The sequence below is a fragment of the Desmodus rotundus genome, chromosome 11 (genome assembly GCF_022682495.2).
Source record: "Desmodus rotundus isolate HL8 chromosome 11, HLdesRot8A.1, whole genome shotgun sequence".
Lineage (NCBI taxonomy): Eukaryota > Metazoa > Chordata > Mammalia > Chiroptera > Phyllostomidae > Desmodus > Desmodus rotundus.
Window position 1 is genome coordinate 11,358,432 of NC_071397.1, and position 13,375 is coordinate 11,371,806.

A 13,375-nucleotide genomic window follows, 5' to 3' on the forward strand; every position below is an offset into this window, starting at 1 on the left:
CCTAAAGAGAATGTTCTTAATCATTTTAAAGCTGACGTTTCTTTTCTCATAATTGGCTGAGTTGTTTTCATGAGTCAGAAATGAGCAAGTTCATCAATAGAAATCTGCACAGAGACTGATCTGGCTGGAAGCACGAGTTAGCACAAAACAAAAGGAAGAAAAGCACTTTCTGAGCATGCCAGCATTTAATCACTGGGGAAAAATCCCCAGAAACAGATCTGACCAAATATGACCATGGTGAGAATACAATAGAGAATAATGAGACACAATTGCTACTCTAATTGCTTTGTTTCAAATATAATAAACACCAATTCCTGCTTAACAGAGGAAAGCCGAAATGTCTGCACATTCAGAAATTCAATGTCTATTTTCAGTTCTTATCTGTAAAAGTCTACCTAATTTAAAGATAAACAAAAACAGAAATCATCTTTAAAATAACTGTGGGTTCAGAATCTTTGCAAGATAAAGACCTGCAGAAACTTATCTCCTAAAGAACCCTGGCTCTACTTAAATTTAGTATTTCAAAGTAGCCTGAATACTGTGGACAGCCTCTTGGGCTTCAAAGAATGTGGAATAGTGAAATCCCCTGGAATCATAAATGCAAAACCTATAATTATGGTTATTTAACAAAATGGTTTCTGTTAAGATATTTGATGATGAAACTCCCATCCTCAGATGTCAGTGCCCAAATTTTAATCGGCCTTTACACATGAGTAAATGCATTATAACTGTTATTTGATTAAATGTCAGTGGCCATTAGGCCCAGTTCTTAAGAAAGAAGGCTTAATGAAGGCATGCCACAGAGGGTGTGGAATGGATTACAAAGAAAGATGAAGAGAAGAGAACTGTTTTAATAACGTGGTGATGTGAGGCAGTGTTTCACCTCAAGCACAGTGACCACAAAAACTTTAAAGAAGCAAAGAACAACTTTGGCAGCAGGAAGAAGGGAAGATCAGAGGTGGTAAAATGGGTGAAGTCAGGTAAGGAGCAATCATAGGCTAGGACGGCGGCATTTTTGAGTTTTAGGTATATTGCCTTGTTGTTCTTCTCGACAACTCTGTATGATCGGAAGATCAGCTATTATCGTCATCTCCATTTAACAGATGAAGACACTGGAGCTCACTGACTCTCTGTGGTTTTTAAAGAAATCTTATTTGAAGATAATTTAGATTTATAGAAAATGTGCAAAAATAGCACAGAGAGTTCCTATATACTGTTCCCCCAGCCTCAGCACCTCAAACGCTCCTTATCCCTTCTGATCTCAGGAGCCAAGCAGGTCAGGCGTGTTTAGTACTGTCCTTGGATGAGACTTTCTGCGGCTTTTCTTCAAGGTAAGACATACTGCTAGAAAGATTTAAGATTGTTACTCCAAAACCAATGCCCTTTCTACTATTTCACTGACTCCTGTAACAAAACTCCTTACTCAAATACAAACTTCTCTATGTGGATATAGCTAGAATAACCCAAGTAAACTTTATCTGAGAAAAATTAACCAGAGTGCACCTAGACATTACTGATTTGTGCTACAACTCCAGAGACCTCGGAGTCTTGCTGTACTCTAACAAAGTTCTATCTGAAATGAGTTTCAGTGGCTCTGAGAAGAAATAGGCTTCCTCTTTAAAGAACTCAAAGCTCTAAGAATTGAGCTATATGTAGTTTTAATAAGATCTAGAAATGCATCCTAACACGATTAAGTTATTTAATAAGACATAAGTGGACACATGTTACAGAATCATCCTACATAGTGCCTTCTGAAGATACACACCACATTTTCTGAGTTTTTTAAAAAAACTGGGGATAGCAGTCAATGTTAGATATTTCCTAACTTGATCTCTCATATATGCTGTCGTTTCTTTGACTGGTTCTGATTGTAATCATTACGATAGGATTGAATCTAAATTAAATTCCGTTTGTATGTATATCTATAGGAATTTGGTCATGCTGTACATTTTATAAAGAATAGTTTTTCAAGGATAGCTACTATTTTTTTTGAAGATTTTATTTATTTATTTTTAGAGAGGGGAAGGGAGGGAGAAAGAGAGGGAGAGAAACATCAATGTGTGGTTGCCTCTCACGTGGCCGCCACTGAGGACTTGGCCTGCAACCCAGGCATGTACCCTGACTGGGAATCGAACCAGCGACCTTTTGGTTCGCAGGCCAGCACTCAATCCACTGAGCCACACCAGCCAGGGCAGATAGCTACTATTTCTTAAAGACACATGTGCTGGTCATGGAGCTAGGCACATTACATGCCATCACAAATCCTTCCCAACAGTTCTAAGTTCTAAGGTACTGGTCCATGAAGCATTGTGAGATTCAAAAATGTCAAGTAACTTGTCTAAGGTAACAAGGATGCCGTGGACAAGATAAGGGATCGAACTGTGATTTACTGTCTGCCTGTCTGATCCCAAAGCTGATGCTCTGTCATAATATCGTGCAGACTAAAGAGAATATCAGAAAGAAGACAGGCATACCCCAGTTTGGTAGCAGATTTAAGAAAAAAGGTCTTTCTATAATGAAGACTTTATAATCTTTTGTGATGACTGACATCCATGATTAGAAAAATGATGCCAAGGGAACATATGTTGTTCATTGGCTAAACACTCGGAGAATACGGACAATGTGCATGTTGTTAGTGTGTAGCTTTTAAATGACAGCACATTATTGTGACAAGCATGGTCTCATATATCTGAGCAGGTCATCCCCTTCCAAAGAAGGCCCCACTGGAGAGGAGCAGGGCGAGGGGGCAAGTGGGAACAGCTGAGGCTAGCTGGCCAGTCGGACCAGTCCAGGACCACTGATGATCACTGGGCAACAGGCTTTGAAACCAGACTGCCCAAAAGTTGCTGGTGCACTAAGCAATTCTAAGATGAATGATGAAAACCTACATAATGAAAATATGACCTTGTCAAAATAATGAATTAAGATTCTTTATAGCACCGAAGCAATCCTCTTAGAATTCTTTATGTTGATGCTTTACTGGTACATTTACACTATAATGAAATAAACTACAATTTGATTATACAACTTTTAAGACTACTCCTACTGTACCACATCAGGTATTCCATAAGCAGAGTTAAATGAAGCATGTCCTATTACTTTGCATACCCTCCTTTGCATGGTGTTCTTTAGCGGGCATAGGAAAAACACACTACCCAGATGGTACTTATTTGCTATAGCACAGCATTTTAATTTCTTAAGCAGCAGGGTTGATATTTTGATTAAAAAAAATCTCAAATCTCAAATCAAATCCTTTCTCTTATTTTCCTCTGGAATTTAAGGGACAGGAAACATACTCATAGATGCTGAATGATTTCTTCAACCTTTTGATGTTTATTAAGTTTTGATAAACAAAACTCTTTAAATAATGAGACTTAGGCTGAAACATATTAAGACGTTAAGGCTCGTCCTGTGGCTATGATAGTCCTTTGAAAATCATAGGCTGCATGACAAAATACTCCTTCAATATTAAAAAACAAAGCCTTAACTTATCAACTACCTGACAAAGAATTAACAAGGGAGACGTACCAGTGTGCTCCATTAAAGGGCTTAGCCTCGTGAACACGGGGCTTTGGAACTGGCAGTGAGGATCCACACAGAAGCTTGTGCTGGGGGCTGGCACGAGCCATCTCTACAGCTTCCTTGACATACTAAACACGATGAGTTCACACGACGGATAATAATCATCTACTCATGATGTGGCACAAAGAAAGTTTGTTTCACAACTTATGAGTTCATTTTACTGGCATAAACTAAAGACAGGCTTATGAGAGAACCTAGATTCTACCAGCACCGGGCAAAGCAGAATCCAATCCCTGCCGAGTAGAGTGGAGCTACCAAACGCCTTCCACTCGTGACTGCTGACTGAAACAACTTTTATATCAGACCAGACTACTCTAAGGCACTAATTACTTTCCAGAAGTACATTATTCTCAATTTTATCAACCTAGGGGGCTCATTTACAGACTTTACTAGTTAAAATATTTTGGCTGCATACAACATTACCCCAGATTATAGTTGCTTGGGCAAGATATGTTTATCTTTCCCTCATACAAATGAATTCTGGAGACAAGTAAGTCAGGCTTGCCATAACTGCGTGACGAAGCCAGGCAGCCTCAGTCTCCTCCAGCTTCTACTCTGGTATCTAAGCTGTTGCTACCCTCCCATTCAAAAAAGTTGGTTACTTCCTATCACACCCCCTCGTTTGATTGAGATATATTGACATATAAAGTTGTGTAGGCTTTGCCTTTGACCTCATGATTCCGAATGGCTTCTAGACCTCCAGATATCACAGCTAAAGAAAGCAATCAAATATAAGAAAATAGATGTACCCTTTTATTTAATAAAAGTAATAGGAAGTCCAACTGAATATCTATGCTTACATTTCTTTGGCCACAACTCAGTCATATGACCAAACCGAGCTGCAAGGTAAGAAGAGGAATGTGGCATTTTGTCTGGATGGCAAATTATGCAGCTAAACGTCAGAGTTTCATCACTAAGGAGGAAGAAGAGGATGGATGTTGGGTGGGAAGTAGCTGTTTCTGTCGTGTTGGTGTGTGGATGAAGTCATTATATTTATGTGATCCATCATACTGACTTCCAGACCTGATTTTCATCTGTCACGGGAGCCTCAAATGAGCTCAAGAGAACACCCTGCCATCACACTCAACAACGTTTTAAAAAATGCAATTTATTTTATATGTCTTTTAACTTCATGGCATGCTTTCAGGGCATAAGGAGACGACAACATCAAGTCAAACACATAACTAATAATATTATCTTAACTCCAGAAAGATTGAGACGCCCTAGTCTAGGAAGAAATAGGTTTAGTTGCATTCGATTTACTGACATTAGGTAAGAGTATCAGGTTAGAATAACCACACCTCAACAAAGGTGAGTGACATGAAAAGGGCTTGACAAATGATTCTCTCCAACGTGTGCTTAAACGCTTTGCCATCTTAAATCTACACATTTTGCAAAAACGCTGCCTGGCCGGATGGCGACATTGCTTTTGACCTGTTTTAACCCTTTCCTGGAATCCTAGATATAGCCAATGTAAAGCCATCGATCTCAAACTTCACTACAGACAAAAAAGATGACTGAAGCAGAGTTGGCGTGGTGAGGGCTGAAGTACTCCTGAGAACAATGAACTTGAAAGTAATGCACAGTATCTTCCAGGCTGGATACAAATACGTGCAGCATGAATTTGAATGAAGAGGCACGCCATAATGTGTGAAAAACATAGCTTCAGTTTTTTTAAAATATTGCAAAATATGTAAACATTGCGTACTTCTCAAGAGGTCCTGATTTATGCTCTGTTTTATTTTGATGAGAAAGATACAAACAAAAAGCAAATGATGGTATTCAAGATACTTTTGAAAAGGAATAGATGTGGTACATTACAGGGTTAATACCATTTCAACCAACTGCCATGTATTCTAAGTCAACAGGGCTGGACAGTAATGACCGAGTTTTAACCACAATCCAGAGCTCTGCAGTATTCTTACAGCATACTGAGACACGTGCTATTCCACCGGCAGAAGAATGGAGTGGTTAGAGAAGCGAGTGCCGATCTGGAATCAGAAGACCTGCACTTTAGGGCTTGTCTTGCCTCTAACATCAGGTGGGAATCTCTAGAGGTTAAGTTGCTCATCTCATGGTGACTGAGCCCTCTCTTCTTTAATACAACTCTTATGTTCTGTGGTTCTGTGTGTATCCTGATCTTCAGGAAGTCCTGAAATCTTCAGAAATGTTTCAGAGTCGTGGGTCATAAGGTTTAAGAGATCAGACAATCTATTCAATTTCACACTGGAATACACTCTTAGTCTATTTGCAATGATTCTTATACAGAAGAAATATCACTGGGAGAAGCCATCGGTTCCTAAATTCTGGGAAACAGATATTTCAAGACTGTAAAAGTGTGTGTGAACCACTTCCCTTGTAGCGATGGTACAGCTATTCAACCTACTGCATCAACTTTCCTCGTGCCTCCCACGCCTCACACAGAAGGGCACTGGATTTAGGAAGTCAGGAGGCCTTGCGATACTGATAGTGAAAGAGAGACTGTGGCAATTATAAGAATCTGCACTTTTGTAATAGATGGAGAAAGGAAAGAGAATTCTAGGTATTATCTTTCAGGCCAGTTAAAGGTGAGGAAGAGCACCACCACTGTGGCTTCAGTAAATCAAATCTGGTGCAGGAAGCCCACGAAGAGGTACTACTGACCTTCACAAAAAGAACCAACTACTATGCAATTCATGCAAATGCTAAATATGAAATCTGTCTTTTAAAAATGAATAATATACACTGTAAAAGGCACTAGCAAGCAGTTTTTTTAGAAAAGTACATCTAAGAGGCTGTAATAGTCAAAGGCATGTAAATGTTCTTTGAAAACGCAGACAAAAATGTTTGGGTCACACAAACATACATGAGCAGAAGATAAGGGAAACCTCATAAACAAATAGTACCAGTTATTGGTAAATCACCGTAGCTAGTACTTTTTCATCGTCCTAGTCTACACAGAGTCACTTGTCAGGTAAAACTAGATACTCTACAGTACAAGGAAAGTCTTGGTATTTTGATTATAAGGAAATAACAGTGAGGCTTAAACAGCGTAGGTACATTTAGCACACACGTTTCAAACCTCCTTTAGGAATGATAGTATGTGTTTTCCAACAGCTAACAAAGGTAGCCGCCGCTGTCAGCAGGTGGGGATTGTAGATGCGCCTTTACATATTCCTGAAGAGAAGCCTGCTACCCTATACCACTAACAGAAGAAAGAAAGAAAGAAAGAAAGAAAGAAAGCCCCTAGCATGTCCCCAATGCAAAGAAACCAGATTTGGTATGCCTGTGATACTTCAAAGGATGCATTATGTGGAAAAACAAAATAAACATTTAACCTGGCAAATGCAAGTGGATTTGGAGCTTCAACCTATTTGGCAGACAGGCAGAGTTAAATTCAAGTAAAGTATGCAGAGAGACTAATATAGCATTTAAATATTTGCTTAAGTGATACAGTATTTAAAATAACATATTTGAAGAAATGTTTTTGTTGAAATGTTTTACGGTTTTAGTAGGATAGTTTTAACAGAAAAGGCTTAACTAATGAGCATTTTACTTTCTTGTCATTCTGTGAACTTTAGTGTGTTTTTTTTTAATATTTACCCTTTCAATAGCCATTCTCCTTTAAGTCAAAGGTAACTGCATAGTAGCCTCTGTATCTTGTGGAAGGAAATTACTTTTAGATTATGAAAATCACTTTTGAAGTAGAATGTTTTGAAGCAGAGAGTCTCAAAATCAACTCTAGTGGGCATGTGTGCGTGCTATAAATGATGGCTGCCTGGATGCCTGTCTGAGGGAGCAGGCAGCTACGGCACTGCCTGCCTTCGCCCACTCTCCCTGCAGAGTCACCCCACAACCTCCTCCCTGGAGTGGCACAGCACAGCCCTGCCTTCCAGCCACACTACCAGGCCCAGCCCTGGATACCCGCTACAAGCCGGGTCAGAGGCCCTGTTCTGAGATTTAAGGTTGGTAATGCAGGGAGTGGAGTCTGCCTCTCTCCAGGTGATGAGGCTAAATTTGGGAGCACCTGCGGATGGCATGTTCTCCACCAAGTAAAAAACATAGCTCAACAGGGAGAGAAAAATGAGCCCACGTAGAGAGAGAAGCACAGATCAGAAACAGTGATCAAATCATTGAGTTCACTGGTGTCTGAGCTGCAGTTTCAGAGGCCGAGCTGAAGCTCCGTTCTTGGGCTGCTTGGCAGATACACGTACTTACATGAGAAATTTGTCTGTGAGTAAAGTATCTTTCAAACAATGTATCAAATAGATTATAAGTGAATTTATAAATTTAGCTTATCAGTCATCCCTAGTCTCTGAATGAATCCACGATTTTCATGCAGTCTGTGTACCAATCACAGAAAGAACAGTGGTAACTCCTATTGAAGTGTAACTCCTGTGACAACTTTGTATCATCATCCTAGGGGGCTGGGCTGACCTCTTTCCTATATGTAAGCAACACTTTTATTTAATGGCACATTGAGTTAACATATATCTTTAATTTACCACCAGGATATTGCCAATAGCTGGACATAAATTATATAAAAGCCTGAACACGATAATCATTAAGTCCGTTACTCAGTAGGAAACATGACCATCCTAAATAACCATATTAGAAATCAGGCAGAGATGCCAAATTTTTATTAATACTAGTCTCTAATACCAGTTCTTTGCTTCCAGAGAAAATAAGCTTGATAAAAGAGTTTCTAGAGGTGACAAGCAGTTCTGCCTCACTGAAAATTTGTTGATGTATAAAAAGTCACATTTAAAACTAAAATATAGCCCTGGCTGGTTGGCTCGGTGGACTGAGTGCTGGCCTGAGAACCAAAGGGTCACAGGTTCGATTCCCAGTCAGGGCACATGCCTGGCTTATGGGCCAGGCCCCCAGAAGAGGGTGTGTGAGAGGCAACCACACATTGATGTTTCTCTGCCCCTCTTTCTCCTTCCCTTCCCCTTTCTCTAAAAGTAAATAAATACAATCTTTTTTAAAAAATAAAAATTTAAAAAATAAAACTAAAATATAGAATCCTCCAACTTATAAATATACTATATTTTAAAAGCCTGTCTTAAATTCAGAATGCATCTTTTCATAGAAATACTATCTTAAGTGTTGGTTAGGGTCCCAAGTATTCTATAAAAACCTCTTTAAGCCATATGCAGCTGGACTATGCTCAGTTTATTTGGACGTTAGAAAGGGTGTAATTAATTAAGAGAATTTTATGCTCTTTCCACATGGACCAGTATTATGTAAAATTACAAAAACACAAAGTTGGTGTTGGACATCTTCTCACGGAAGTCTCAGCTTCCTAGTACCTCTCTGTTGAATTTTCTTTCCCACGAGCACACAATAGAACACAGCACTTAATGTAGTCTACTCTTCAAATTTCTCTAAGGTTTAAAACCATTCTTCTTCTACTCCTTGCTGGTCAAAATTCTTAAACAAAGTTCCTTTTGCCTAATGACTAAAAGGTAAGCAATCTGTAAATAACTGAGTGTCCTTGGCCCTTCAAGTGTTTTGTAAAAATTTTGAAAGACACAGTAATCTCTTATCGACTATGGTTTTGAAAACTGTGGATTTACAATCACGAGATTTCACATTTGTAAAACAAATACGATAAAGCTGTTATCTTTTTAAATGTGTGATTCAGTTCACAAATGACCTGAAATGGCCAAAGAAAGCAAAAATAAGGCAAAATGTCTCCATCAGCCTTGAAATAAGGGAGGCTCATAACCATATACAAGAAAACTCATGAAATTTCTTCAAGATAAAGGCCAGATTGAAAGAAATATGAAGCGTTCCCACTGCTTTCCTTTTCAAGAGAGTGCTGGGTCCCAGGAGCTTTCTTCCCAGTACTCTCCCAGTACAAAAACCGGTGGCCCTCGGCAAGTCACCTACTCTCTGCGACTCAGGGTCCTTGTCTGCAAAGGAGGGACCCATCCCCACGGTGGACTGTAACAGGAGTTAATACTGATGTCAGGGTTTGATTATTATTTTTTTATTATTATTTGGCTTTTTGTTCATATTTTCAACGTTAGGGTGTAGAACAGTGTCTGGCATGTAGTAAGTCAGCCTGGACTCTGCTGTATTACCATTATATCTATTTCTCTGGTGCATTGCGATCTCTGGGGAGGAGGCAACTACCGCGAGCACTCCTCCATACCCCCGGGCTGTTACTGAAGCTGGCCTCCAGTGTGTGCTCAAAGCACCTTCACCGAATAGAAAAAACAATACTAACGCATTTCTAAAGTTGACAAATCGAAGTAAAATAAAGTGGACAAATTGAGACACAGAGTAATTTAAGTTTCCTAAGAATTTGAAAATAAACACTGAAAGATTTAAATTCAGGTAGACACTGAAATCACAAATAAAAGAAAATGGGCAGGGAAGCATAAACAACAGAAGAATAAGTAAGATAAAAATATATCTGCTATGTATGTCAATAAAGGTAAATAGGGTAATCTAATCAATTGAAAGAAATGAAAGAAAAAATCTTAAAATTTGGGGCAAAACACAAACTTCCACTATATGCGCTTTTAACCGGCTAAGAAAGATTAAAGGTAAAGGCAGATAATGCTGGGTGTTGGCAAGCCTGGCCACTGATTGGAACAAGGGAGTCCGTGTCTACTGAGGAAGGGTCCATCAGTGATGCGAAAACTTGCCGACTTCTCCTTCCTAATGCAGGGCGGCTCGGTTGTGTACAGGAGGTATTTCCAGTAGCATCGCAGCACTGGAAGACTTCCTTTTAACGTACCTCTTGGTTTCCATTTGATTAAGTAGGAAAAAATGGGGGGTGTCCTACATGACCTATTAGGCTATAAAATAGTGAAACACCTATTTATAATTATTTTAATTTAAAAATCCATACATTTTCAGGGACTGACCCTGGTACCCCAATCAGCCCGGACGTCCCACAACCGTGCGTGGTGAGTGAGAAGCGGGGCGGCAGAGCAGTCCTCCCACGGACAGTGGGCTGGCCGAGATGAAGTCGCGTGTTTGTTCAGTTTGGGGGTGTTGCAACTGCTTTCACCTGACTTGGAATAGGAGGGTGTCTTCTTTGTGCCAGTGTATAAAAAAAGACCACCAATAGTAGCATCTTTGCAGAACTTTAAATAGAGATGTAAAATGAGCATAAAAACCCTTTATACTGCCCGAAGATTCATAGGTTATCTCCAAGCAAAGTAATTAAAAGTGATATAGTCCTTAAAGACAAATGAATGGTTTCCTTGCTTGAAAATCCAGTGTTATAAATTTGCTGAACTTTTCTGTGATGATCACTGGATGTTGCTAATAGAGACTTTTAAAAAAATAAGCACAATTTATGTACCCCTTTACAGGTAAAAGTAGTAAGAAAATAAGTGCTTTCCAAATGATGAAGCATCTATGGTTTCCCGATGTTCGGGAACATTTTCCATATTGTGAAGCTGTTTGTTTACATAACACACACTTATTGGGCACCTGCAATGTAGCTACACCCTGTTCTGGGTACTGCAGACACCGCAGTACACGACACAAAGCTCTCGCCCTCCTGAAGCTTACATTCCAGTGGAAGAAGACAGGCCGTAGACAAACATAAAAGACTGAAACGTTAATGCTATGAACGAAAGACAGTGGAGTAACAAACAGAGGAGGGGTGGGTAGGAGAGGTACCCCTTTTGTCGCAGTCTGTTCAGGCTGCCCTAACAAGATACCACAGACGGGGTCGTTTAACAAACAATAGAAATTTATTTCTCACAGTCCTCGAGGCTGTAACTAGCAAGGTCAGGTTCTGGTAAGGGCTCTCTTCCTGGGTTGCGGACAGCTGGCTGCCTTCTCATTTGTAAGAGGCTCTGGCATTTCTTCCTCTTCTTACAAAGCTAATTCCATCATGACAGCCTCACCCTTATGAACTCATCTAAACCTAAGTATCTCCCAAAGGCCCCAACCCCCAAATACCAATACATCAGAGGTTAGGGCTTCAACTTAGGTGTTTGCGAGGGGACATGATTCAGTCCATAGCACCCTTGTATTACATGCTTGGGGCCGGCCTCTCTGATGATGTGGAATCTGAGCAGAGATTGGAGGGAAATCAGAGGGCTGGAGAACAGCACTTGAAGAAGTCTGCAAGTGGCAAGGTGCCTGTCCAGTCAGAGCTATTACTGAGAGCAGGTATCTGCGGAAAGATGGAAAACTGACCGATGCACAGTTGGGCAAAAGTAGGTTTACAGTTACTCATATGGAAAATAATATAATTATTAATAACTAATAATGAGAATAAACTCTGTTGCATGTACTCACCGCTGTAAACTTGCTTTTGCCCCAGCATCTATTTGCAACAATAAAGGTTACTAGTGCCCTTAACAAGAGCAATTTCTGCAGGGTGACGGGGATGAAAAAGTGCTTCACGTGGGTTCGATATGATGGGAGGAGAGCAAACACAATCTTTTTCAAGAAGCTCTACTCTGAAGGCCAGTAGCGGCAAGTGTTTGTTTCAAGGCGGGGAAATTGTGTAGGGGATCCCAGCAAGTATCAGGCGCTGTGGTAGGGACTTGAGGAAGTGCTCTTTGGACGGCTTCTCTTTTCTCAGAGCCACAGGAAGCAAGGTGTCGGCAGAGCAAGCGTCAGAGAAGTGCAGGAGATCTGATGAGAACGGAGGTTTAAATGACTGTCAAGGTCAGGGGGACAATCAACGCACTAGGGTTGTTCTCAAACTGCTGGGCAGCCCTAAGGGCTACTTGAGGTCCTTAAGTTATAAAGCTGAAGGGAGACGAGCCAGCTCGACTGTGTTTTTGTCTAGTCATGTTCCACTACCCGGGTGTAGATATAATGTAGTTATGAAATAAGCAACAAATTGGATTCAGTCAGAATTGGGATTTTGCTAGGGCAGCTGTATAAGTGTGAGCTCCCAAATTTTTTACTGATAAGGGTCTGTAATAAAAAAAAAACTATAGAAAGTGAATAATATTAATAATGATGAGTTAAAGTATATATAAAAATCTCCCTACCTTGTCCATGAATCATTTATAAAAAGTCACCAAATATTAGGACACTAAGTAAATTCTAATAAATCCCTAACACTAGAAACAATATCTAACAATATGATTACTATGCAATAAAGCAACTAAAACATATGATAGCGGCAGAAACAAAGAAAACATCCAGACACTTGGAAAATATATATCTCCCTATTTTAAATATTCTCCTATATAAATCAGGCCAAAGGGAAACTCAAAATTGCAATTAAACAATAGTTAAAAAATAGAATTGTTACATATTTTTCAAACTTTGGGCTATATCCAACCCTAGCAAAGAAGAAACTCTAAAACTTGAATATTCCCATTGTTAAAGAAAACTTTTGCTATTAAAAATGAATACATTGAGTTCTGGCCAAGATAAAGGCATAGGTAGAAACCTTTAGCTTCCTTGCACAACCAAAAGGAGGGTAACAACCAATCTAAAATCAATAAACAACCAAAAGTGCCAGAAAATCAAACTGCATGGAACTTTGATGACCAAGGAATTAAAGAAAAATCAACCAGAACAGCCAGACCTATAAGGCAGCAGATGCACGGGGCCAACTCAGAAAAATCTCAGCGAGGTGGTGGCATGGGGGCAGGGCTGGCTGCCGAGCTTGGCGGGCTGCGAGGTAGGGTCTAAGTTAAGGGGAAAACTGAGACTCAGAGGTGGCTGTGGGCTATGGTGGTTGAGGAGGTAGGAGAAACTCCCAGTCTCACACGGGAGTCTGCTGGAAAGTGAGCTAGAGAAGACCAGGAGAGCTGCAATGTTCCCTCTCTGGCCCCTCCCCAAAGGCAACGCCACAGCACAGCAAAGAGGGCTG

At 40.1% G+C, this 13,375-nt stretch overlaps 1 protein-coding gene across 9 annotated transcripts in view; it reads right to left on the reverse strand.

Annotated features, from left to right (window-relative positions):
- SUPT3H (SPT3 homolog, SAGA and STAGA complex component) overlaps positions 1 to 13,375 on the reverse strand; it is a 439,117-nt gene that overhangs the window by 113,003 nt on the left and 312,739 nt on the right. The window lies entirely within an intron of this gene.